This window comes from Oryx dammah, unplaced genomic scaffold (assembly GCF_014754425.2).
Source record: "Oryx dammah isolate SB20612 unplaced genomic scaffold, SCBI_Odam_1.1 HiC_scaffold_23, whole genome shotgun sequence".
Classification (NCBI taxonomy): Eukaryota; Metazoa; Chordata; class Mammalia; order Artiodactyla; family Bovidae; genus Oryx; species Oryx dammah.
This window is the reverse complement of record NW_024070207.1, coordinates 116955947-116983225: the sequence shown is the minus strand read 5'-3', so window position 1 is coordinate 116983225 and position 27279 is coordinate 116955947. Positions and strand designations below refer to the sequence as shown.

Here is a 27279-nt window from a genome sequence, read left to right as displayed (position 1 = left end):
CTCCTCCTGATCTGTCACCAGGGTCCAAGAGCCAATGCACGATCTTAGCTTGTTTCACACTCCAGGAATATTCTATTGGTCAAAGGAAATCACATGACCAAGTCCATCATTAAGGAGTTAGGGAAATAGACTCTGCCCACAGTGGGAGTGGGAAGAGAGAATTTGCTCAACAATCATCCAGACTTTCACACTCTCTCTCTCTCACACACACACACCCCAGCCTTGTTTGCCCTCCTCACCCTCCAGTCTTGTGCTTTTCCTCTTGAGGACTTATTGTCACCCTACACATGACATTTTATTTATCTTTTTAGTTTATGGTCTGTCTTGTTGGCTGAAATAGACTCTTTGAGAGTACAGTCTCATTGGTTTTGTTCCAGCGCCTTGAACAGAGCCCAGAACAGAGTGGATGCTGAATGAATACTTTTTGAACTCAGTAAGGAAGTTCAGAAATGAATTCTAGGATCTTGCAGCCTTTGGAACAGAGACATAATCTCTGCAAGAGACTAGCCTTGCCCCTATATTTTACCACATCACCATGCTGCCATTGTTAAGTGGCTGCCTTCACTACCACCGCCATCATCACTGTTACCATTACCATCCTAATCTCCATCAGCATCACCATCATCGTCACCAGCGCTGCTATCATCTGTACTATTAAATACCGTTACTGTCACCGCTCTTGCCACATCAGCATCACCACTGTCACTGTCATCTTCCAGCATCATCTCCTCTACTTTATCATCATCGTCACTACCCTCACCACCCCCATTTCCGCCACCATCCCATGCCTACCACCATCACCCTCATCACTCTCATCTCCAGCATCAGCATCACCGTCGCTGCCACCATTCTCTCCATTAGATGAGGATGATTGGCGGGGATACTCATTGCACAGGGGTTGTAATAAACCAACTTGCAGTACAGGAAGCAGAAGGAACAATCACTTTGTCCTGGTGGGCTAGCTGCCATGACAAAACCTCCATCTGAGAAAATTATCCCAGTTCAGAGTCCTAGAGTAAATCTAAAGCAGTTGTATGGTCAGTGTTTATGGTGGCTTCAAAAGGGCTACCCACTCTTTTGGATCTTCAGAGAAGATCAAACCTCAAATCTTACCTCCTAAAAAGTCCTGAAATGGTCTCTAGCTCTTCTTCTTTTCTTCTTAGAGGGAAAAAAGGTTTGTTTACTAAGTCATTTCTTTCACCACTTACTTATAAGCCGATTGCTTCTTCTTGCATAATAATACACCCCCTGACTTCTTGATTACTTGTTTCCATCCTGAAACCAAATATGTTTTTTCTGAATTGCTGTTGCTTCTCTAGTTCTTTGTAAACATTGCCTGATAAAAATGTTTGGGTGCCATAAGGTGCCCAGATGCCAGGGGTAAGATTAAAGTCCATCAAATCTCCACTCCAGATTGATTCTCCCTGCTTGTGGAGCAAGACAGGACAGTCTCTTCCACCTCTACTTGTTTTTTTTTTTTTTAATTCCTCTTTTAGACCAGATTTCACCTTCATTTTTACCTGGTCTGTAACTCTAAAATGATTTGCTAAAGCCTCCTCTTTATTTATTTTTGCTGAAGACATCGAATACATTGATTTAAAACATGGAAATATTCAAGATATTCTACAAAATGATCTTCTTCCTCAAATAATGTACCATGGTTTGGGGAAGGGTCTGTTGAAGATGGTATAAGGAAGGAGAATTTTGTTTAACTCTTGAAAGCAGTTTTTCTTTGAAAGGGGGAAATTGCCACTGTTTGGCTTTAGTCCCAAACCTGCTATTACGATGAAACACCAAGAGTACAGTTTATGATATCCTGATGTCAAAGCATCTGATTTTGATTCTATCAAATACAAAGAAAAAATTGTATGGCTTGAGAAGGGGATGGTTTAAAAAGGAATGGTAGTGTCTCCTGAGAAGGCTTTCTTTTTTTGTGGGCATGAGAGAATGTTCCACAGACAGAGGGGGAAATCGATGAAACGGCCTGCATGACTAACAAAGAGACATTTGCACAGTGATACCCAGCCGTTTGCATGACTGGTGTTGGGTGTTTACTGGGGCATCTGAGGTGACAAGCTGGTGGAGGGGTCAGAGTAGAAATGTTGGGACTTAGCTGCCCTAGCTATGAACTGAAAGCCAGTCAGGTCACACCTGTGCCTGATAGTTTCCATCGTCTTAGTCCTCTCAGTGATTCTCATCTCTGGTGGGCTTGGGGCTAGACTAGCCGAGCTCTGCCCAGGGGCAGTAGGGGCCATCTCCTTCACAGGAATTGCAAAGCCATCCCCAGCTGAGAGGAGCGCCAAGTGGTGGAAAACCCAAGCAGCAGCTGGTCTGTGCCAGGGGCACCTCTGCCGAGCTGAGGGTTTTGCTGTATGAAGCTAGGATTAGAGCTTGGGGTGTCTCAGCTGTGAAAAGATATTGGAAACAGGCACTTCCTGTAGAGGGATTCAGTTTTAACTACACAGTGTTCAGTTTACAGTTACTTTGTCCCAAAGAGGGAATTTTTGTCTATTTGGATTGTGATCCTAACAGGGTGTCTGAGTAGGGATGTGAAGATGTTTCTAGATGAGTGGGCAGGAGTGGCACTGGGGAACAGAGGGGTGTCTTGTGAGTGAGATGGTGGCCCTGTCTCCTTATGCTCTGGTGTCTTTAGTGAAGACTCAGCTCAGATGTAGATCTGGTCTCCAAAAGGCATCCATGTTGCATGGCTTGGGTCTGAGAAGCACACGTCTCTAATAGCAGTTGGAAAGCATTGCCTGGCCTGCTCCCCAGGAAGCAGACTCTGATGGAGAGATCAGTCTGCTGAGTGTATTAGGGGCGCTCTTAGGATTAACACCTGGGAGAGAAGAGAAAGCAGTAGAATGAGGTCAGGGAGAATTTGAGCTTCAGTGCTGTGGCCACATAGGGCTCTGTTGATGCTGGAGCAGGGAGGACCTTTGCAGAGTTGTCTCAGGGTGAGGACGAGGGCCCAAGTCTTCATCTCTCTACATGGACCCTCAGGAAGGGGTACAGCATTGTTGAGGCAGCTCTCTTCCATTAAGTGGGGAATGCTGGGTGCCCAGCACTCCAGTCAGGGAGCTGGGGGTGGAATGAGCACTCCAGTCCTGAAGGGAGGACTTGAGAGGCACACCGTGGCCTCTACTGCATTGATCTAGAACAAAGGCAAAGAATTTTCTCTAGAGGGAAGCCAGCAACAGGTGGACATGCTAATTTGAGTGTTCACTGAGGTCTAGTCACTGTGGATATGCCAATGAATAAGACAAGATTCTTGCCTTTGAGAGACCCATGGTTTGGTGGAAAGACAGATGGATCAGAAATTAACCAGCACTCGACATGAAGATAGAGGCATTGAACAGGTAAAATGGGGTGCAGAGGAGGCTGTCAGCTTAATGAATATGTGATCATCTAAGTTTTGTGCAGTATTATCCTACGGAGCACACAGGACCAAATAAAGACATTATAATTTAGAAAACAACCATTTCATGAAGTTTCCTTTGTCCCATTAATTATGGAGGAGAGATTTTCTCCTACTGAGTGGCAAGGCAGTTGTTGATAATGTCAGAGAAGCCAAATTATTTCCAGAAACATTTAGACTTCCTTTTGGATAAATAAGTGTTTGTTGACTGAAGTCTTTAAGAAAGGAAGGAAAAGGGGAGATGGATGACAACAAGAGGAGGAATAAAAATAGGACATGTCATAGCCACTGTATGGAAATGGGACTAAAACTCACATTTTCTCTTTTGTTCAGCATTCATGTCCCCCCTTTTCCAACACTGAATATAATTTTCCCCCACAATAGCTTTCCTTACATTAACTGATACTCTTTTTTGCTGGAGTACCTTCTGTATGCTTGGTTAGACAAAGCCTCCTGATGATCATGGACTTGATCCCCTCTGAGAGTCACCAGCCTTCCTCTGTTTTCTGGCTGCAAAGTGGCATTCTTATTGAGATGGCCTACTGGACCCACTGCAGAGCAAGATGAAGAAGGACAAACAGATCAGCACAAACAGATTAACAAGACTCAGGTGGAAGTTTAAAATATTTAGCAGCTGTGCAGCACCGCAGCCAGCCATTCAGGCTGAGAACCACCACTCCAGCCAAAGCTATTGCAAACAGGCTGAATACTAGCCTGTTCAGAATTACTTAGAAATTGCAAATGCTTCTCTTTTAAGATTAATTTCTGTTTATAAACAACATCGCTGTCATTGTTCCCATCTAACCACTTGTTCTTCTCATTTACTGAGCCACCGAATTATAGCACTAACCAGAAATTTATTAAGGGTGAATCCCTAGAGCAAGGATTAAAGTGTTTCAGCTGTGGACAAGAGGTCTGGCTGCTGCTGCTGCTGCTAAGTCGCTTCAGTCGTGTCCGACTCTGTGCGACCCCATAGACAGAAGCCCACCAGGCTCCCCCATCCCTTGGATACTCCAGGCAAGAACACTGGAGTGGGTTGCCATTTCCTTCTCCAATGCATGAAAGTGAAAGGCGAAAGTGAAGTCACTTAGTCATGTCCCACTCGTAGCGACTCCATGGACTGCAGCCTACCAGGCTCCTCCGTCCATGGGATTTTCCAGGCAAGAGTACTGGAGTGGGGTGCCATTGCCTTCTCCGAAGAGGTCTGAAGAAGATGCCAAAATTACTGATGGGACTTCCAGTAAGCCTTTAATAGCTGCAAATCTGCAGCCCGTGTTTCTTTCTTTGTTTCTTTGTCTCTATAAAATGAAACTAGCAATGTTTCTTGATTATATCTTACATTCGTCAAAATGATACTCCTATGGACTGGCAAATAAGCTTGTTTTTATTCTTTGAAAAATGTTATAAATTTAAAGAAATAGAGACAAACTTGAGGATAATGTGACAAATACCTGTGGTCTCATCTTCCAGAATTATACATCCTAACATTTAGTAATTTTTCCTTCAGATTTTAAGTAAAGTTGGTTTTCTCCTGCTGATTCCATGCTTTTCCCTCCCCCTGCAGTGGAAGCTAACTCTGATTTCTTTAGTCTCCTTCAGGCCCAGTGGTTCTTAACCCAGGATACACAGTCAGGATCACCTGAGAATCTTTTAGAAATCCCTTGTACCTGGATCTCAGACAAGACAGAGAAAATCAAAAAGAGGGGAGGGAAAGAAGGGAGGAACTCAAGCATCAGTTTTTTTCCAAGTCAGAGTGATTTTTATTTGCTACTTTATTATGATTTTCCAGACTCCTAAGCATGTTTTTGTGTGTATTTTGAAACATCTGTTTAGTGTAGATGTGAATAGGTCTTAGTTTTCTTTCTTAAAACTAGGGAGTGCTAGGTGGCCAAAGAAAGGACTGTAGCTTTCTCTTTTCTAAGATAGCCTGCATCAGTAGCTTTTAAAGCTCTTGAGTTGATTCCACTGTGCAGCCAACACTGAGAACCAAACCACTGTCAAGCTCAGGTTTGTATTTTTTTTGGTACATATGTATCTATCTATGAATAATGTTTTTCATTGTTTATGTGTGTGCATGCTAAGTCACTTCAGTTCAGTTCAGTCGCTCAGTCGTGTCCGACTCTTTGCGACCACATGAATCGCAGCACGCCAGGCCTCCCTGTCCATCACCAACTCCCGGAGTTCACTCAAACTCACGTCCATCGAGTCGGTGATGCCATCCAGCCATCTCATCCTCTGTCGTCCCCTTCTCCTCCTGCCCCCAATCCCTCCCAGCATCACAGTCAGTTGTGTCCAATTCTTTGCAACCCCACAGACTGTGGCCTGCCAGGCTTCTCTGTCCATGGAATTCTTCAGGCAAGAATACTGGAGTGGGTTGCCGTGCCCTCTTCCAGGGGATCTTCCCAACCCAGGGATTGAGCCTGTATCTGTTATGTCTCCTGAGTTGGCAGGTGGGCTCTTTTTTACCACTGGTACCACCTGGGAAGTGTGTGTGTATTTTAGAAGAATATGTAAACAAACTCATAGTGTATCTGAACTCTTTTTAATTCAACATTGGCTCTTTTAAAAATTTCATTGAAATAATTTTAGATTTACAGAGAAATTGCAAACATGGTATGATAAAATAATATTAATTGATAAAATGCTATTAATTCGTCTATGGGATTTATCTAGATTTTGCCAGTTTTCCTACTGATGTCTCTTTCTGGTCTGGGATCCAGTCCAAGGTCCTACATCACATTTAGTTGTCTTGTCTCTTTAGTCTCCTGCAGTTTGTGACAGCTCCTCAGTTTTTACTTGTCTTTCAAAACTTTTATACTTTTGAAGAGTTCTAGTCAATTATTTTGTACAGTGCCCTTCAATTTGAATTTGTCTAATATTTTTTCATTTTTTTAAAATTGAGGTTTGCATTTGAGGCAAGAATTCAACAGAAATGTTGTGTCTGTTGTCTCAGGGATTCATGATGTCAGTGTCTTATTACTAGTGATGTTAACCTTGATCACTTAGTTAAGGTGGGATCTACAGGGTCCTCCAATATAAAGTTACTGTTTTAACCCTTGTAGTTAAAAAACGTGTCTTGTGAGGAAAGACAATGAGATGATGTAAATATCTTCTCCTGATGACTTGTACACACTACTTTTATCATCCATGTTAGTCTGCTAGGGCTACCGTAACAAGATACCATAGACTGAGTGGCTTAAAAAACAGAAATTAATTTCCTCACAGTCCTTGAGGCTGGAAGTTCAAGATCAAGGTGTTGGCCGGATTGGTTTCTCTTGAGGCCTCTCTGGCTTGTAGATGGCTCACTGTGTCCTCACGTGGCCTTTTCTCTGTGTCTGTGCATCCCCCATGCCTCTTTCTCTTCTTGTAAGGATATCAGGCTTACTGAAATAGGTTGCCATTCTTATGACTTCATTTACCCTCAATTACCTCCTTAAAGGCCCTGTCTCCAAATACAGACACATTGGAGTCAGGGCTTCAACATGTGAATTTTGAGGGAACACAGTCCATAATAGCACCCATCAACGATTCTTACCTGCAACAAGAATAACTGTGGTCTTTGCCAAGTAGTGTTTCTCAGCTTCCAACATTTCTTCTACATTTATTGATTGGAGTTGCAAGGAGGAGCTGATATTTTACTTATTTATGTATTATAAATATATTAAAGAATATCAGTATATATATTTTTCCTGTGGGTTATAATCTATTGCTGTGATTATTTTGTTGGTCAGATTGTCCCAGATTTGACCCTTGGAAGCTCGTTTGAGTTGGTTCCATGTCCTTTCAGCACGCCTCGTCATTTCCTGAGCACTTCCTTACTTTCTGGCATGATAAGATATGCCAGGTTTAACTTATATGTTCCCTATCCTAGCTCTGAAATAACCATTTTTCTAGGGAACTCTGGTTCTTTTTATTGAAGAATGGTATTTAGAAACCAAGATGTTGGGATAGGTATGCTTCTTGCTACTGGGGTGTCATGACTTCTCCATGCTCTCAGTAAATGGGAGGAGAGAACATATGCATGTATGCTCACACCTGTAACACATACCTGATTTATTTCTCTTCATCTCATTATGTACATGTGTTTAAAAACCCATGTGCTCCTATTGGTATTTCCTCCAGTCCATCCTTCAGAGTTCCCCCTAGCTTTCCTCTTTTTCTTGTTTGTAATTCCTTTCCCCAACAGTGAGAAATCTGTTTCTCATTCTCCATGATAAATTTCTGTACTTGCTTAGTCCTAATACACACATAAAGTAGTTTTGGAAGTGCTAAACTAAACCTCCATGGAAAGCAATTTACTAACTAGAGAATAGTATACAGTTCTTTGTGTCTTTACCTGTGAGGTATATAATCAAACTTCTGTTTACAATTTGACTTAGGTTAGTTATTTTCCCTTCAGTCTGGTTATATTGTTCACTTGCAACAACTTACACTGATTTGTTGCCAATTGCACACCATCTTGAGCTCTTTTCACATCCTGGTTTTAATAATTTTTTTATGGTAATCAAAGCATTAGCAAAGTTCTAAAAGCCAGAACTAAACAAAGATGTATACTCATAAAAATGTCATTTCCCTCTCATCTCTACTACCCTGTTCCCAGTCCCCCATTTTCTCCACTCTGTTCCCTCTTATCCCCTATAGTTACCCAGTATCCTCAGTTTCTAGTTTATCTTTTCTCCATTTCTTCTGCACAGTTGAACAGATACAGGGGTACTTTATTTAAAAAAAAAGTATCCCATGTTTTCTAGTTTGAGTTTTTCATTAATTATTCTTTGACCATGCAGCATGAGGGCTCCTAGTTCCCTGACCAAACCCATACCCCCTGCATTGGAAGCACCAAGTCCCAACCACTGAGTCACCAAGAAAGTCCCCATGTATATCTTCTTCTTCCTCTTCTTTCTCACACAGAGGGGAGCTTACTCTGGGTACTATTTTGTACTGTGCTTTTTTCTTCTCACTTACCATTACGTCTTGCAGTTCATTCCAAATCAGTTCATAGATCTCTTTGTCATTATTTTTTTTGCATCTGCATGTAGTGCTCCATTGTGTCAGTGCCTCATTTATTTATTCAGTCAGTCTCCCATGCACCAACATTAAGGTAGTTTCCAATATTTTGTAATTACAAATAATCTTATACATATGTATTCTTGTATTTGGGGATGTTTTTCACAGACGAGAAATTGCTGGATCAAAAGCAAACTTGCATATGTAATTCTGCGCATATTGCTAAACTTTCCTGCAGAAGGATTGTACCAGTTTGCGTTCCCACCAATAATGTAGGAGAATGCCACTTTTCTCACAGTCTTGTCAACATAATAAACTTTTACCAATCTGATAGTTTAGAGAGCATTTCGTAATATTGCTGTATTTTGTATTTCTCTAATTATGAATGAGTTTCAACATTTTTCTTACATTTAAGGGCCATTTTTATCATTTCTTTGTGAACTACTTGTCCAAATATTTTTCTGATTTTTCCATTAGATATTTTTGTCCTTTGTCCTTCATTTTTTTTTCAGTGATTTGAAAAATGTTTATAGTGGTTATATATGTGTGTGTGTACAGTATATATAGGGACTTCCCAGGTGGCTCAGTGGTAAAGAACCTACCTGCCCGTGCAGGGGAAGCAGGAGACATGGGTTTGACCCCTGGGTCGGGAAGCTCCCCTGGAGGAGGAAATGGCAAAGACTCCAGTATTCTTGCCTGGGAGATCCCATGGACAGAGGAGCCTGGCGGGCTACTGTCCACGGTGTTGCAGAGTCGGATATGACTGAGCACATACACGTGCATAGTGTATATATAGACATACATATATATAGCTATAACTCTTGCATTTTATCCATTTTAAGTGTACATTTCATTGGCGTTAAGCACATGCATACTGTTGTGCAACTATCCCCAATGTCTATTTCCAGAATTTTTCCATCATCCCAAATAGAAACCCTATAACCATTAAGCACAAACTCCTCAACACATCCTTCCCCCAGCCCTTTGTCCCCCCCGTTTTCAAGAGTTATTTGTATATTAGGAATAGTACTGTATTTTTCTATGATTTGTTTAAGAATTTTTCTCTCCATTTGTCAGTTGTGCTTTGACTTTGTTTATAGTGTTTTGGGGCATGCAAAATTTTGTTTTTAAGTAATCAAACCTGTCAGACTTTTCTTTTACTGCCTCTAGATTTTGAGGCATAGTTAAGAAACCTTTCCCTACACCCAGATTGTAGTGGATTCACTTATATTTTCTTCCAGTATGAGTGTGGCTTTTTTGTTTTAACATTTGGATCCCTGATCCATTTGGAATTTATGCTTGTAAGATAGAGTGAGATATATATATATATTAAGTTCAAATGAGCCACACTCATACTGGAAGAAAATATAAGTGAATTCCTCTACAATCTGGGTGTAGGGAAAGGTTTCTTGTGTGTGTGTGTGTGTGTGTGTGTGTGTGTAGGCTTCCCTGGTATCTCAGTGGTAAAGAATCCACCTGCAATGCAGGAGACACAGATGTGGATTCGATCCCTGGGGTTGGGATGATCCCCTCAAGAACGAAATGGCAACCTAGTCCAGTATTCTTGCCTCGAAAATCCAATGGACAGAGGAGCCTGGCGGGCTACCATCCGTGGGGTTGCAAAGAGCTGGACACGACTGAGTGACTAAACCACCACCACCACCACCACTATATTTAGAGGCATGAATCCATGATGGACTTTAGATCTTGTTGAACTCAGCCCCGTCCATGGCTGCAGATAGTCCTCAAAAGCAGCGATTTGCTCCTCCAGCACTTCTGCCCCAAGCTTATTGTCTTCAACTACACACTGTACTGGAAGTATTAAAATTCCATAGCCCACTGAGACTAGTCTAGAAGAGCCCCGGAACAAGCCATTTGCTTGCATGCTTCAGACACACCCCTCTAGTTTTGCCGTTATCTGTCTCATCATCCCAAGGTTTCACATCTAATAAATGGAAGACTTGGCAACAAGTGCTGGTCTTTTGGCTTTCTTTGACTCATACTGTGTGAGGCATTCTTCCCTTAGCTTCTTGGCTCCTTCACTTTCCTCCTCATCAGATCCCAAGAGATGAGTGTCATCAGTCTTCACTCACTGTAGCCCCACTGAAGCTAGGATGGTGTCTTCCATACTAGCAGGGCCAGACTTGCCCAAAGCTTCCTTTACTCCTCCACCAAGTAGTTGCTTAACACCTGGAGGCTGGTGGTGCTTTTTGAGTCTCTCAAACCCATGGTGACAGCTCATCTGGGAACTAACTAGAGGGAAACAGGAAAGAAAGAGGAGCGCAGGTGGACGAGCTGAGTGCTAAGAGGTAAAAAGGGCCAATATTATTTATTAAGAATCTCTCCTGATTTATAATACCACCTCATTCACATCACAGGATTCTATAAATGCCGAATTATGACTAAAATTACATTGATTTTACATACATATTACCAATTTACAAAGTAATTGAAAAGAAGCAAATAGTTTTCTAGACTTGAAGAAAAATTTTTTTAAATTGAAAATGGCTCCAGAAGTCACCCTGGTAGCTCAGCTGGTAAAGAATCTGCCTGCAGTGCAGGAGACCCTGGTTTGATTCCTGGGTTGCAAGGATCTCCTGGAGAAGGGATAGGCTACCCACTCCAGTATACTTGGGCTTCCCTAATAGCTCAGCTGGTAAAGAATCCTCCTGCAACGTGAGAGACCTGGGTTCAATCCCTGAGGAAGATCTCCTGGAAAAGGGAATGGCTACCCACTCCAGTATTCTGGCCTGGGAAATTCAATAGTCCAAGGGGCCACAAAGAGTTGGACACAACTGGGTGACTTTCATTCCAGATGCCACCTAGGGCAACCTTCAGTGGCTCCTCACCATTATCAAGATAACCTCTCTCCTTAGCCCAAGAATTCCTCCTGATCTGATCTGCGCCTGCCTTTCCAGCTCCGAATGCCATTCCTTCTCCTTCTCTGAGTGTCTTAGCATTCACATCTCATGACACTGGCTTTAGGAAGCCTTCCCCAACCTTTCTATCTGAGTCCAAACCTCTTCTCCTGCACTCTTGCGGTCTCCAGGGACACTTGAGTCATGGCCTCATTGTACCGTATTGTAGTCACGGGCCATACTTTCTTTGTGTCACTAGACTATGATTCCATTGAGACAAGGGACAGTGTCTTAATCTTGTGTTTTTTTTTTTTTTTTGTATTTCTAGATACAAAGAGAACTTGATAGATTTACAGCAGTGCATCTAGGCTTGACTTGAATTCTTCAAAGAACAGTTTGCTGCCCCAAAAGGCAAACAGTTCCATTGTTACATTATTTGAAAATTCCTGTTCACAGCACACTCAACTTCCTGCCTGTGATTTCTACCCACTTGTCCTTGTTGTATCATTAGGAACCAAGTCTCTTATTAAAGGGCAGTGATCTGCTCCCAGAGCTGGGCCTTGGCTAAGGATCCAGCTGTGGGTGCCTCTTCTTGCAACAATTCAGTGCTGCTGTTTGGCATATGAATTCTTCCCTGAAGATTTGATTTAAGGTAAGAAAAATCTGAGTTTCCCAGAAAGTGCTGTTGTTTGTTATGCTATTTTAATGTGTTCCCACAAGCGGCTTCCCTGAAAGGCTTCTGCATACTCACATTCAGCGTGTTATTTATCACCTCAGTGATGACATTTGCCCTTGCTCTCCATCTTTCCATGGGGACTTGATGGGTTTAATCAGTCTTTGTTCTCTGTTCTTCTGGGTCTTCTGCGGTGCTGACTTGCTAGCAGCTATGGGCACCATTACGGTGCTACTTGATGCCCCCAGCCTTTGGCTTCAAAGGCCTGGCCTACATCAGCCCGCGAGTCCCAGGACTGCATCTACAATGTTCTAAGAAAACTCTACCCCTGCTACAGACTAGAGTTTCTCAAAGGACAATGTGAATTAGAACCTCCCAGTGAGTTTGTTAAGGGTGCAGATTTCCTGAGTCCATACTCCTGATGTTCCAAATCAAAATCTCTGAGGATCAGGCCCTATGGTGTGCTTTTTAAACTAAAGCCTATCTGGATGATTCTCAATTCAGGCTAACATGAAGAATTGCTGCCCTAGATGTTGGCAAAAGAATCACTGTATACACCGTCATTCATCTGTCCTGGATATTCATGGAGAACTAAGCAGACTGACACCTTGATCAGCGGCCCATGTACTGCTTTTCCTTTTCCCATTAGCTATAAGCTTGGGGAGGGGAGGGATTCTACCGGGTTTTATCTTCCTTGCATTGCCAGGGCTCAGCACAATACATGGCACATAGTAGGTGCTCAGTGAGCAACTGTTGAACGAAACCAAAGGGAATGAACGTTTCATTCTCCCTTCCACTGCCCTCATCCTTGAAATGTGGAGAGAGGCCGTGGTGTAAGTGAAGGGAGAGGCATTGGAAGCAGGGAGAGTGCTGAAATGCACAGGAATGCGCCCCTTGTGGCAGAGGTGGAGCTCTGAAGAAAGCTGTGCTTGCAGCTAGCTCCCTCATAAGTGAGAAGTTCTGTAGGTGCAGAGTTATTAGGCCATTCTGAGTATGACAGACGGGGCAGCTAGCATCTGAAGAGTAGGGACATCAGTATGAATTTCTCCCTTCATGCAGACCTCAAAGTCTGTGAAGTTTTGGGAATGAGGGAAGAGCAAGAAACGGTAAAGGCTTGTATTATTGTGTCTCTACACAGTAACTCATTAATGAGGGCCTCAAGGGCTCTTAATAAGATTGACTGTGACAAGTACCTCAGGTAGCTAGTATGTGGAGTTGCTGTGAATCAGACAGCCTAGTTTCATACTCAGATTTGTACTAGCTTGCTTTCTCTTTACTCAGTTTCTTTATTGGCAAGTGGGGATAATTTAAATATATAATCCCTGTGCTATTTAAGATAATGCTAACTACCATAACGGATACCTTCCCATACTTCAGTGGCTTTACACAACTGAAGTTTATTAGTTGATTGTGTGAAGTCCAAATGGATATGATATTTTCATATGGTGGGTGGCTCTCCTCTATGTGGTGATTCAGGAACCCAGGTTCTTTCCATATTGTGGCTCCACATCCCCTAAGGTGTTGGTACCCTTTGCTGGAGCCTGTGCATCCATTCAGTTGACAAAGGAAGAAGCAAGAAGGCACACCAGCTTCTAAACTGCTTTGGCATGAAAGTGACACATGCCACTTTCTTCTCACATTTCATTGGGGTGAACTAGTCACATGCCCAATCTAGGAGCAAAGGAGCATGGGAAATGTTGTCTAACTGTGTAGTCAAGAAGAAAATGGCTTGTATTACAAATCATCACAAAAGCATAGTGGTTGAAAACCACCATCCTTTATTTAGTTCATAATTCTGTGGGGCAGCAACGTGTCCTGGGATCCGCTAGGCAGGTCTGCTGATCTCAGTCAGGCTTGCCTGCTCAGCTGACTCATATGCATGAGGTCAGCTGCTGTGTTGGCTCGGGGCTAGTTGGGCTAGGATGACTCTAGCCGGGAAAGCATGGCTTTGCTTCATTTGTCCCTCACTCTCCAGCAGACCAAGCCAGGTCTGTTTACACAGCAGCTGGGCTGAGTCCCAAGAGCAGCAGCAGAAGGCTGCACCATCTCTCAGGTCCCAGGCTCAGAACTCACACAGTATAGTTTCTGTCATGTTATATTAGCCAATACCTGGAATCCAAAAGTTGAGATACAGAAGCTTTGCTAGTTTTGTGATCTGTTGTCACCAAAAAGAAATACATTTACTTAAACAGGTTGTTTGTTAACATGCTTAACAGAATACCTGACATCATAGGAAGTGTCCAGGAAACATCTATCATCATTATGAATATCATTTGTTGAATACCTACTAGGAGGCAGACTCTACTTTCTAGGCAATTCCCATGCATTGTCTTATCACCACAACTATCCCACTTTATAGATGAGAGGACTGAGGCTCAAAGAGATGAAGAAAGCTATTGAAGATCATTCACCCAGTTAGTGGTGGTGCCCAAGCCTATTCTCTGTACTGCCTTGGGTCTTAGCTTTCCACCCCAAATGTTGAAGGAGAAACTAAGCTTGCATCTGGGATGCTATTAAACCTTTAGGAAAGTCTAAGAGATGATATGGAAAGAAAGACCCTGGCCAGATGACCTGAAATATGAGAGGCAGTTTGGGCAGATGACCCTCAAGTTGATCATGGCTCATCTCAAGGACAAAGCAGTGATGATTGTTGTCATTCACCTGCTGTTGTCTGCTGTCTGGTTCTTTCCCCTGTCAACCAAGGTTGGGATATTCCTTCCTGACCAATAGAAACCATGTTAGTGTTTGAAGAATGAAGTTTGAGGGAAGTGGGTAGGGGAGAGAGAGAAATTCAGCCTCAGAATAGAAAGTTCCAGAACAGAAGAGTTTGAAATGCCCTTGACTAGATGTTCCCGTTCTCTTTTGGGAACGAAGACAATGATAAGATAGCACTTCATTGATTATAGAGACAAAGTTTGGTGAGTGTACGACTTAACATCAGACATTTTTCAGTAACCTCACAGACTCCCAGGAGTCTGCAGCCCAAACTCTGGGAACCAGTAGTCTAGTTCATAAAAGTGGATAGGTTTCATTTTGAGAGTCAGTTCTGTTACTTTGGTAGTGATCACTGGAAGGGCTTTGTTGCGAGGGACTCAGAGAACACGTCTAGATGTCGCAGGGAAGATCGTGCTGACTGATGATTGATGCATCTCGCTGGCCTGGACAGAGCTGTTGGTATCGTGTGTGCTGTTTTTGCCATCTATGATCCACTTACATCCTCATACAAGGAAACTGGAGCCCAGAAAGGTGATGTGATTTTCTCCATCTTACATAGTCCCTTAATAGCAGAAGAAGGTCTCTATCCTTCGTCTCTCAATTAGTGCCTCAGGCATGGTAAATTTTTTTAGTTTTCTTTCCACATTTGCCCATTTTTTGTCCTGGAAGCCTGCTTCCATGTCAGATATGGTATAGTTTGCTTCCTTCATTTATGAAAACAAAACTAAACAAATCTTTTTTGGGGAATTTGCCTGCTGAATTCAATTGTCTGTTGAGACAAGGGTTTCAGTTCTGGTCTACCTCCACATCTGTTCTTTCTCAAACACATTTGTGCCCAAGCACAAGATGTTTGAAATCAGAGGGCTAGTTTATTGTTGACCTGAAATCTGGTGCAATTCAAGATGACCTAGTGAATGCATTCCACCTCCTGTTCTCTTCTTCAGCCTCCAAGGTCTCTCACTCCCTTTCTATTTTCATACTTTTCCAGCATCTGAGATTAATTAATTTCTACTTACTCATCTGCTCACCCACACACAACCCCATGAAACTCCTGGGTCCCCTAAAACCTCATTTCACCAGAGCTAGAAGGGCCTTAAGCTTCACCTGGGCTATTTTCTGAGAAGACCAACACTCAGAGAAGAGCTGGACATTTTCAGGGTGGCAAAGTTGAAAGCCAATTTCCCAGAATCCAGCAGGCCACATTGCCAACTTGCTGAGTGGCCTCCTCCCACTAATGGCTTGTTCTGTGAACTCTTTTTTTTTTCCTTATTTATTTTTGGCTATGCTGGGTCTTTGTTGCTGCACAAGCTTTTCTCTAGTTGTGGCGAGCAAGGGCCACTCTCTAGTTGCAGTGTGCGGCTTCTCATTGCAGTGGCTTCTCTTGTTGCTGAGCACAGGCTGTAATGCAGGAGATTCAGTAGCTGTGGCTCGAGGGCTCAGTGATTATGGTGCATGGGCTTAGTTGCTCCTCCTTGGCATGTGGGATCTTACCAGATCAGGGATTGAACTCATGTGTCCTGCATTGGCAGGCAGATTCTTTACTACTGAGTCACCAGGGAAGCCGAGTTCTTTTGTTTAGTTCTCATTTTGTCTCCACTTTCAGGAATATTCCATCTGCTTCTACCCCACCTCCCTCCTCCTGTAGCTGTGTGAGCCTGGGGAGAATGGAGGGGGCGGTGGGAAGAGTAGGAGAAGACTGGAGAAAAATGGGAATAATTTTATTAGTGTTGTTGTTCAGTTGCTAAGTCATGTCTGACTCTGTGACCCCACGGACTGCAGCACACTGGGCTTCCCTTTCCATCACTAACTCCCAGAGTTTGCTCAAACCTATGTGCATTGAGTCAGTGATGCCATCCAACCATCTCATCCTCAGTCTCCCTCTCCTCCTGCCCTCAATCTTTCCCAGCATCAAGGTCTTTTCCAATGAGTCATTTATTAACATATCCTCTATTAATTAAAAAGGCTATTAAATAAAAAAGATATGTACTCAGGATGTATTTTTGAATAAGGCTCTATTAATGATAGATATTAATCAGGAACATATTTTTATTTTTAAAAATTATTTATTTTAATTGGAGGCTAATTGCTTTACGATAGTGACTTTTGCCATATATTGACATTAATCAGCCATGGCGGTACATGTGTCCCCCTTAGGAGCATATTTTTATGGCTACTTTCCTCTCATGAGTCAGAGTAGGAATAGGTTTTCCCCAAGTGTCTTAATCTTCTATCTCTCTGTCCTTCACTCCTAGCAGCATTTCTTCATCTTCCTTCAATTCCCTCCAAATAGAGTCCTTTCCTGCCACAGCCTTTGCACTTGCTGTCCTCTGTGTCTTGACCACTCTGCCCTCTTCTACCATCCCCATCTTCCTGGCGTCTTTTAAGACTCAGTTAAATGGGCCCTTCTTGTGAGGCTTTACCTGACCACGTGATCTAATTGTGCTCCTTTAGCCCATCTGTCAGTTAGCCTTTGTGACCATCCGCAACCAAATGAGTGGCTTAAAGCAACCATTCATTTAACTCAAATCTGCAGACATATGAGAGGGCCAAGCAGAGATCAGCTGAGCTGACCCAGATAGAAATTTCCTTGTCAATCTCCAGAATTGTGAGCTAAACAAAATATTTATTGTTTTGAGCCATCTTGGTTTGGGGTGGTTTGTTACACAGCAAGAGCTAACTAGTATAGGGACCTGGATTAAGACCCCAGACTCAATCAAGGAACAATATCGACCCTCTATGTTTAGATCTTATAGCAGACAGTTATAATGCCCCACCCATAGCCCTTGTGAAGTTGCTCAGTCGTGTCCGACTCTTTGGGACCGCATGGGCTGTAGCCTACCAGGCTCCTCCATCCATGGGATTTTCCAGGCAAGAATACTAGAGTGGGGTGCCATTTCCTTCTCCAGGAGATCTTCCCAATCCAGGGATTGAACTCAGGTCTCCCGCATTGTAGGCAGAAACTTTACCATCTGAGCCACCAGGGAAGTCTAAGCCCTTGATGTCTTACCATTTCTGTCCATATTGATCTGAATTGCAGCTGCCAACTTATGCCTTTCTTTGCTTGAAGGCTTTCTCTGTCTGCCAGATCCCACCCTGCCTACCCACACAGTAGAATAGAGTTTCTGGAGAATTAACACCACCATGATCAGCCTTCAACCACTGACCCATGGGAGTTGGCATATAAATGCCCCAGCTTCCTCATAATTTGGGTGGGATCATCCCATCCTCTCTTCCAGAGTTCTCCAATGGGATGGAGCTCTGAAAAGAAAAAAAGGTGAAAGTGTTAGTCACTCAGTCCTGTCAAACTCTTTGCAGCCCCAGGAACTGTAGCCCACCTGGCTCTTCTGTTCATGAAATTCTCCAGGCAAGAATACTCGAGTGGGTAGCCATTTCCTTCTCCAGGGGAACTCTAAGAGTTGCTAAAGAGCTTCGTATCATCTCCCTGCTCTTGTCTTTTTCATTCATAGCCTGACCTGGAAGCATGCAAACCAAGGTTGAGCCTAGGATGCTCATTTCAATGTGTCTCAGGTGAAGCTGTACATTTGCACCCAGCAGATTTGGCATGGTGGTTTTCATGTATGGGGGAGAGCTTTTGCTACAGTTATCCAAGATGGAATGGAGGTGAAGGCTAGATGAAGCCAAGAGGTATAAGTAAAGAATGAGTTTGGGAAAAAATCTACTTTGTAACATCATGTGGCAAGAAACAAAAGCTACAAGTTTAATGTATCCATTTCCTTTGTAATAATCTTTTTTCTCCTAATGCCATTTGTGTGTGTGTGTGTGTATGCACTCAGTGTGTGTGTTTGAGGTATAATTTACATGTAGTGAAATACACAATTCTTCACTGTACTATTCAGTGAGCTTTGACAAATGTATACAGGCAACCCTAACCTCACAAATCAAGATATAGTGCATTTCACTCACCCTGGAATGTTCCTTTGTGCCCTTTTTCAGTCAGTCCCCACCCTCCAGCAGAGGCAATCTCTGCTGGTATTTCTCTCATATATTTGTCTTACTTCTAGAACTTCACACAAATGAAGTCATACAGTCCATACTCTTTTCTGTCTTGCTCTTTTTTCACTCACTATAATGCTTTTGAGATCATCCATGTTGTTGTATATAACAGCAGTTTATTCCTTTTTAAAAAGTAGATGTAAAAAAAAAAAACATTTCTTGCTCAACACATTTTCTGGAGGTCAGAAATTGAGCAGCTAGTGGTTTGAACTCAGGGTGTCTCGTGTGTGTCTCTCATGAGGATTTGCTTCCAAGCTTACTCACATGACTCTTGGTAGGAGGATTCAGTTCTTTGATATTTGGTACTCTTCTTCGGGCGGCTCATAGCACAGCTTCTCCCCAGTCAAGTGACAGGCCTACTGGAAGTCATAGATTTTTATAGCCTAATCTCAGAAGTGACATACCATCATTCGTGCAGTATCCTGTTGTGTGCACAGAACAACTCTAGTCTGGTACGGTGTAGGAGGGAACTATGTACAGTGTAATACTAGGCGGCACGTTCATTGACAGCCATCTTGAAAACTGACTACCATATTTGTCTTATTTTGTTCCATGCCATCTTGTAATAGCTGGCCTTTGGAACAGTGATATGGCCAGTTCATTCCTTTTTATTACTGGATCATATTCCTTTGTGTAACTATACTGTAATTTATTTACCAGTTCCCATCACATTGGATATTTGCATTATTTCCTGTTTTCATCTACAATGAATAAGCAACCACGAATATTCATGTACAAGGGTTATTACAGGCATATATTGTCATTCCTCTTGAGTAAATATCTAGGAGTGAAATTGTTGGCTGGTAGGGTAGGTGTGAAGCCTTTGCTCTGGCCACCTCTATGGCTGGCTCCATTTCCCCAGCCCTGCATCTGGCCTGCCTTCCTCCCCCTCTGGTGGATCTGGTGGCTAAAGCTCCAGTACACATTCTGTCGAGGGGCCTCATATACTTCCTTCCAAGTTTGAGAGCAGGGATTGGGGCAGGAGGGAGCATAGGGCTAGAGGTTGAGCCCAAGCGGTTGACAGACCAGGGTCCATTCTTGGTTCTTCATTAATAAGTTCCAGGAAAGTAACTTTCTGAACTTTGGTTTCCTTGTTTGTTGCGCTTCAGGATTCCTTCCAGGTGGTTCTAGCTCATGAGTACTTAGTAGCTGCTCCATTGGAACCTGTTTTCCTAGGCAGGACAGAGACGAATATTAAATTATTTCTATTCCTCCTGACTTCAAAAACATGAAAATCGTTTCTGTTTCCCTGATTTTCCTTCCTCATAATAACAGGTGATACTAAGGATGGTCTTTTGTTTTCTGTGACCTGGATATCCTGTAGGAATACAAATGGGGAAGGAGGTACAAGAGAGCTGAGACTAGAAGAAGAGGGAGGCTGCAGAAGAAGAGACAGAGTAAAAGGGGGAGACAAACCCAAGAGGAGAAGGAAGAGGAGGGGTATGTGTATGTGTGTATATATGTAGCATAAGAGCAAGAGAAAGAATGAGATACATACACGCAGAAGATGATAGTTGCCAGGGAATAAACTTTGAGGAGAAAAAAGTTGTTTTGAAGCAGTTTGGCTGAGTCATATGCAAGGTCGGTACATCGTAAGCACATATACTGCCCTCTAAGCCCCCGTGAAAATTTCAGGGAAAACAGCCATCATTCTACAGTCTTTTCAGAGTTCTATATATATTTTGATCTTTTTATTCATTAGTATTTCCCTTTGGCCTCATGGTGACCTTGAGACCAGAAGAGAATCTCCCATAGGGGCCCTAAAACATTGAGGTTGAGTGAATGAAAGTATTAGTTAAGGCAAAAGGCTAAGTTGTTGTCACAGAGACTCAACAGCACAGTAGTCCACAGAGCCGAGAGGTTTATTTGTCTTTCAGGTAGCAATTCAGAGGGGCCTGGTTCAGACAGTGAAGCAGCTCTGCTCCCCATTCAGTCAGAAACCCGAATTCCTTCTACTGTGTAGCTCTGGGATCCCCTGGGGATATTGATGTTAGCTGTTTGATTGAAGCTAGGTTGTGGTGGCTTCCAGGTGGTGGGAGGGAGAAAGATAACATGGAGGAGACGTGTCTGCTGTCTTAAATCCCGGTTCTGGAAGTGGCATTGCATCCTTTCACATCCTACTGGCCAGAATTCAGTCAACATGATCAAGCCTTATGGCAAAGGAGACAGAAATGTAGTCAAGCTCTGTGCCCAGGAAGAAGGAGACAGTTGGGTTGTAATGGGCATCTGGCAACCTTCATCCCAAGAGCGAGCCCTGCAACTCCCGGTGGGCTACTTGGGGAACTGCTGCACCCATGCTTTGAGGGAAGAACGACATTCTTTAGGTCTCAGTGAGAACTTTCTCTACTCTGGCCTGCCCTGCCCCTGCCCCTGCCCTGTGGGCACGCTCACACATGAGCTTTGCTCAAGAAGGTTATTTGCTAGTTCTTGAGCAGTCAGCTGATCCCAAGTTAAACTGTTTCAGGAGCTGAGTAAAAGCAGGAGAGGAGTGAGCTGAAGGGCCCTGTTCCTTCCCCCGCATGTTTGTCTCACAGCGGGGAGCTGAGATTCCTCTCGAATCTCTCTCTTTCCCTGGAAAATCCTCCCAAGCAGATGTGCCCTTCCCCACCTCTGTTCCCCAACAGTCTTTTCTCTGCCCTCCTCCCTCGCAGACCCCAACAGTGTTGGCTGCCTATGACAGTATGTAATTGAACATAGTGTCTTCCCTGTGATTAGTCAAACTTAACCCCAGATGCAGTTGAATCAACCCTTAAAAAGATGCAGCTAAGGTCTCTGGGCTACGAATTCCTCCTGAAGTGCCAAGGGCTGTGTGCCTGGGTGTTGCTCCAGGGTGACACCAGAGCCAGTTCTATTAACTGAGAGCTTCCTCTCTTCTCACTTTCTTCCTCCCTCTTCCCCTCTCCTCTTGCAGGACTTGGATGCTGCTGTTTTTCTTTCCTTCAGGCCCACCATGACCTGGGAGCCAAATCCACCCTGTCAGCAGGTTGCTTGGCATGTCGTCCTGGATTTGGCTTGAAATCGGACTCGGGGGGAGGGGGAGGGAGGCGTCTCCATAGCAGTCAGTAGCTGCTTAGTCAATAGCTGATTAGGGCAACAGAGAATTTTCTCTTCAAGAGAAAGAGCTAGAGTTTAATTTATCTCAGGGCAAAATGGCTCATCTCAAAATAAATGATATTCTCTAGCTGCTAGAACAGCTGTTGAGCAAAACACATTCTCCAGCAAGTGAGAAGAGTGACAACCAGCGGATCTTAAATGAGAAGAAAATTAAAAGACGAAACAAAAACAAACAGATGTGGTAGAGTATATGAATGCTACCCCCCAATACTTCCCCTGCCCCTGGCATGGCAGCTCTTTGCATCCATAGGTGGAATCTATTTCTTTCTCCCCTTAGTCTAGTCTGGTTATGTGACCCGCTCTGACCAACGGAAAATTAGCAAACAGGACGTAAGCCGAGGGTTTAAACATGCCTGTGCTCTGGGGCTTGCTCTCTTGTGGCTCCTGGGACCCTGAGACCCAAGATGGCCTGCCCAATAGGGAGAGACCTGTGGTTTCCCCCGTGGCCCTAGCCAATGACTTCCCAGTTCTAGACACATGCATGTGGCCGTCCTAGATCACCCAGCCTCCAGGTTAGCCAATTGGCTGTAGGCAAGTGAGAAAACTCAGCCCAGACCAAAAGAACTGCCTGGACAAACCTCAGAATCACTGTCTGTATAAATGGTTATTGTTTTAAGCCACTAAGTTTTAAGGTGGTTTGTTCTCTAGCAAAGGCTAACTGATACAACCAAGTCACTGGTACATGCCTATGTGTGCCCGTGTGTGTCTTACATCGTTCTCCCACAGGGTTGCCATTTCCTTCTCCACAAGCTCCCTAGAAGTGTTCTTATATGTCAGACGTGAATATTGGTTACTAAAACCACAGATGTGGCTTTTGTGGGAGAGTCTTCTTTGGTTAGATAAAGCCTTCATGAGACTCTGTCTTTCATATTAGTTTTATGTATTTGAAGAGGCATAGTTTGGCTTCATTACTCCCTGTCTTGTATCAAATATGTTGGTTTTATTTTGGAAGAGACTGTAGTAAGCCTAGTTCTCATGGCTCTAAAAGAAGGTGAAACAGTTAGTCACTCAGTCATGTCCAGCTCTTTGCAGCCCCATGGACTGTAGGCCGCCAGGCTCCTCTGTCCATGGGATTCTCCAGGCGAGAGTACTGGAGTGGGTTGCCATTCCTTCTCCAGGGGATCTTCCCAACCCAGGAATCGAACCTGGGTCTCCTGCATTGCAGGCAGATGCTTTACCATATGAGCCACTAGGGAAGTGACTGGCGATAGGAATCCTTTACTTCATGATTTTCCTGTTGTACTTATTTCTGTGTTTCTCTTTTCTACACTTGTTTCAGCTATGAAAATCGGTTTTCATATTTATGGAGGCATAATTTGTATACCATAAAAGTTACCTGTTTAAAATGAATACTTTGATGTTTGGGAAATATAGAGAGACTTACAGCCATTGCTATGATCCAGTTTTAGGATATTTCTATTACCCCGTATATTTCTGTCACTTTGGGTCCATTGCAGTCAGTCCCTATTCCCTCCCTCAGTCCAAGGCAATCACTAATCTACTTTCTGTCTTGGTAGATTTGCCTGTTCTGGACATGTTATATACATAGAATCATACAATATATGTTAGCACTGTTTTTGATCAAGACTTAGAATAGTTGTTTTCTACAGGCATAAAAATATTCACAAAAGGTAGTCTTCCTTTGAAAAGTTGGTCCATGAATAGGAAGAAGGTGCCCTATATTGTTTGGGGTTCCATTAAAGCACACGCTGAAACAAGGATATGGGGCAGGTAGTTTAGTTGGGAGATGATCACAGGAAGCAGAACTGATGAGCAGGGAGAATGAGACACAGAGGGGAAACAACAACAAAATAGTTCAAAGCATGCAGTGAGAAGATTAGCACTGTGAACAACCAGGCTCAGTCCCACTGAGGACTGCCTGAGGAGCCACGTGGCCTGTGCTTCTGCACAAGCTGGGGTATTCATCCACCATATTAGTTCCCTAACGCTTTGTCACTAGTTACCGTAAACTTAGCAGTCCAAGGCAACAATGGATGTTTATTATCTCTTACAGTTTTGAGGGTCAGGAATTTGGGGTTGGCTTAGCTGGGTGGTCTGGCATGGGGTCTCTCATAAGATATCGGATGCAGTTACCTGAAGGCTTAATTGGGGCTGAGGATCCACTTCCATGATGGCTCAGTAACCTAACTGACAACCAGTGCTGGCTGTTGGCCGGAGGCCTCAGGTCCTCACCGTGTGGCCTTCTGCATAAGGCTACGAGAGTGTCCTCATGACATGGCTGCCCGCTTCCCCCAGAGAGATCCAGAAGACAGCAAGATGGAAGGAGAAATGCCTTTTATGATTTAGCTTTAGAAGTCACACAGCATCATTTCTGCTGTATTACATTGCTCACGCTGGTTAGCTGTACTCATTGTGGGAGGTAACTACACAAGGGCATGAATAGCAGGAGGCAAGGTTCACTGGGGCCATCTTGGAGCCTGGCTACCTCATCCATTGCCTTCTGTCCCACTGTGGTTGAGGACTGCCTTTTGTGGGTTGAGCAAGCTTGAGGATGGGTAGGTGAAGACTCAGGCAGAGGGTTTATATATGTTTGTGGTAAGAAGCTACCAGCTGGGAAGTATTTGTGTGGCTGTAGGTGAACTCAGCGGTGGACCTTGGGACTGTGGGACTGAGCCTCACTAGCGTCTGCTACATGCCCCAAGGCTGGTGTTAATGGTATGGTTTTGCAAAAGTGAAAGTTGTTCATTTGTGTCCAACTCTTTGCGACCCCATGGACTGTACAGTCCATGGAATTCTCCAGGCCAGAATACTGGAGTGGGTAGCCATTCCCTTCTCCAGGGGATCTTTCCAACCCAGGGATTGACCCCAGGTCTCCTGCATTGCAGGCAGATTCTCTACTGTCTGAGTCACCAGGAAAGCCCAAGAATACTGGAGTGGTTAGCCTATCTCCTCTCCAGTGGATCTTTCCGACTGAGGAATTGAACCAGATTCCATTGCAGGCAGATTCTTTCCCAGCTGAGCTACCAGGGAAGCCCCCTGGTTTTGCGGGTCCACCCTTAATAATGAAGAGATACCTTCCACAGGTCAGGCTTACAGGTGTAACAAAATGATAGCTTGTTGGTGAGGTATTTATGCTTTGGTACACGCTCTAGGTGACTGCCAGATCAATGAGCTTTGGGCTTTTAGGTCCCCCATCCTCCCCGAAGAAGAAGCTTCCAGAACAACAAAGCCAGCCTGCTCCTTGTATTGCTAAAGAGTATAAAATCACAGGGCAGCCCCGGGCAGAGGCCCAGCCACATTGCTGAAATATGGGGAGGGAGCTGGAATCAAAGGCAGGAGTCAGGATTTAGAGTTTCTGTGTGGTGAAGGTTCTTTTCAAGGTAACCTGGAGTAGGAGGAGGTGATGACAGCTCAGTGCCTGGCAGTGCTGCTGAGTGCGGGATTTAAAGCACTGACCTCAGTGGACTCCATCACTCAGACCACCTCACTCTGCTCCGCTGTAAAGGAGCAACAGCAGGATGACAATGGGGGTGAGTAGGAAGAGAGTCACAAAGGGAGGGAAGGAGGGAGCCTGTCAACTGAGGTCCCTGGCTGCATGGCCAAAGCTTAGAGGACCCATATGACCCAGCTGGCCCAGGATAGTCCTAGCTTCTCCTGCTGTTCTGGAGTAGTTATTTATAGCACCTCCTCTTACTCTCAAAAGCATCCAGGTTCAGATGGCAATTACACAGCTATCCTACCCATAGCACACTATACTGCCTCTCACATAACCTTCCTCACACAGAATCATAAATGTTGAACATCTGTCTTGTCTACTGACCTATAATTTCGGGGAGGATGGGGACCATGTGTGACTTTGGCATGGCTGCAGCTGAAGCATTGGCATTTGTGAGGTGCTCAGTATAGACTATTGGAGAAGGCAATGGCACCCCACTCCAGTGTTCCTGCCTGGAGAATCCCAGGGACGGGGGAGCCTGGTGGGCTGCAGTCCGTGGGGTCGCACAGAGTCAGACATGACTGAAGTGACTTAGCAGCAGCTGCAGCAGCAGTATAGGCTGACATGTGGACTGAGGGAGTGAGTGAGTGACTGTGTGGATGAAAGAACACACTAGATCTGTTTGAAAAGCTGTGGTGTGGTTGGAATGACCGAAGGGGAAAGAAAGGGGACGTCTTTAAATCTCTAATTCAGAGGGAGTCTTAGGAGGCTAGTTTTCAAAGCCCACGTCAAAGCTCTGTTCATGTAGATCTCCTTCAGTTAGTTGCAGGGCTCTGCTCACGAACAGAGCCACCACCGCTGCTGTGAGTATGGGGCTGTCAGACACTCAGAAAAGCCCTGAGTGTGAATCAACAGGCTTGGCACCTCCCCTCTCCCTGGCTCTGCTCTGTCAGCAAGTGGTCTGCAGGCCAGGAAATTGTCCTCTCGGCAGCACAGTGACCATAATGCACATTTTCTTCAGTATTTCCTTTTTAGGCAGAGGGAGCCAAGTGTTTTGCCACCAGACAAGGACCATTTATGGATGACTTGGTCACATTTGCTGAGAGCCGCTGGGACTGCCACGTGATCTTAAGCATAAACCTTAGCCCATCTCCCCGAGCCAAGAGCACAGGCTCAGTGCTCGATGGAGCAGAAAAAATGAAACCGAAAAGCTGAAGGCAGAGTTCTGCACAGATTGTTATATGGTGGCTCATTTGAAAGGGAGACTTCACATCTCCAGTGGTGGGGCTTGATTTATCATCCCCAGCTTAGCCAAAGCTACTAAAAATGCCTTTGCACTTGGGTCGTAAATTCCTTAACAGAAGATTCACTTTCTTTGTGTGTGTTTTAGATCTTAGAAATCAAGTGAGGATACTTCTTAAGGAATGAGACATTGAGTCGTAGTACCTGGCTTCTTCTTGTTGCTCTGCCATTAGGTCATTTGGTGTGGCTTTTTCTTCTAGGATGGGAATTACTAGGCTGCCCACATCATTATAAGACTGAAGCCATGTAGTCTATTATTAGGAATATTTACGTTCTCCCATTCCACTGCTTTCCAAGCATGATTCCAAAACATACACTTTTTAAAAATCCCCCCTGAAGTAGAACACTTCTTAACCAATGGTTCAATATTTATCTAGCACTTACTGTGCTTAGTTGCTCAGTCGTGTCCAACTCTTTGCAACTCCATGGACTGTAGCCCGCCAGGCTCCTCTATCCATGGAATTCTCCAGGCAAGAATACTGGAGTGGATTGCCATGCCCTTCTCCAGGGGCTCTTCCCAACCCAGGGATCAAACTCAAGTCTCCTGTGTTGCAGGTAGATTCTTTACCATCTGAGCCACCAGGGAGAATACGTATAATTTTAGCACAGTAACAGCAGGCTAAGACAGTAGATGATAAGTAGTAATGTTGCAGCTGAAAGATAGAAGATGAACAGAATTTAAATAGGGGAGCAGGAGAGGGGGTTTTCCAGGAAGAGAAGCACCATTGGCAAAGTCACAGACCAGAGATTGGCAACAAGCAGCTGTTCAGCCAAACCTGGCCTGCTG

General features: G+C 44.1%; 1 pseudogene; it reads right to left on the bottom strand.

Moving 5' to 3' along the window:
* Positions 1-10119: 10119 nt before the first annotated feature.
* LOC120881712 lies at positions 10120-10661 on the bottom strand (annotated as a pseudogene).
* Between the last annotated feature and the right edge of the window lie 16618 nt (positions 10662-27279).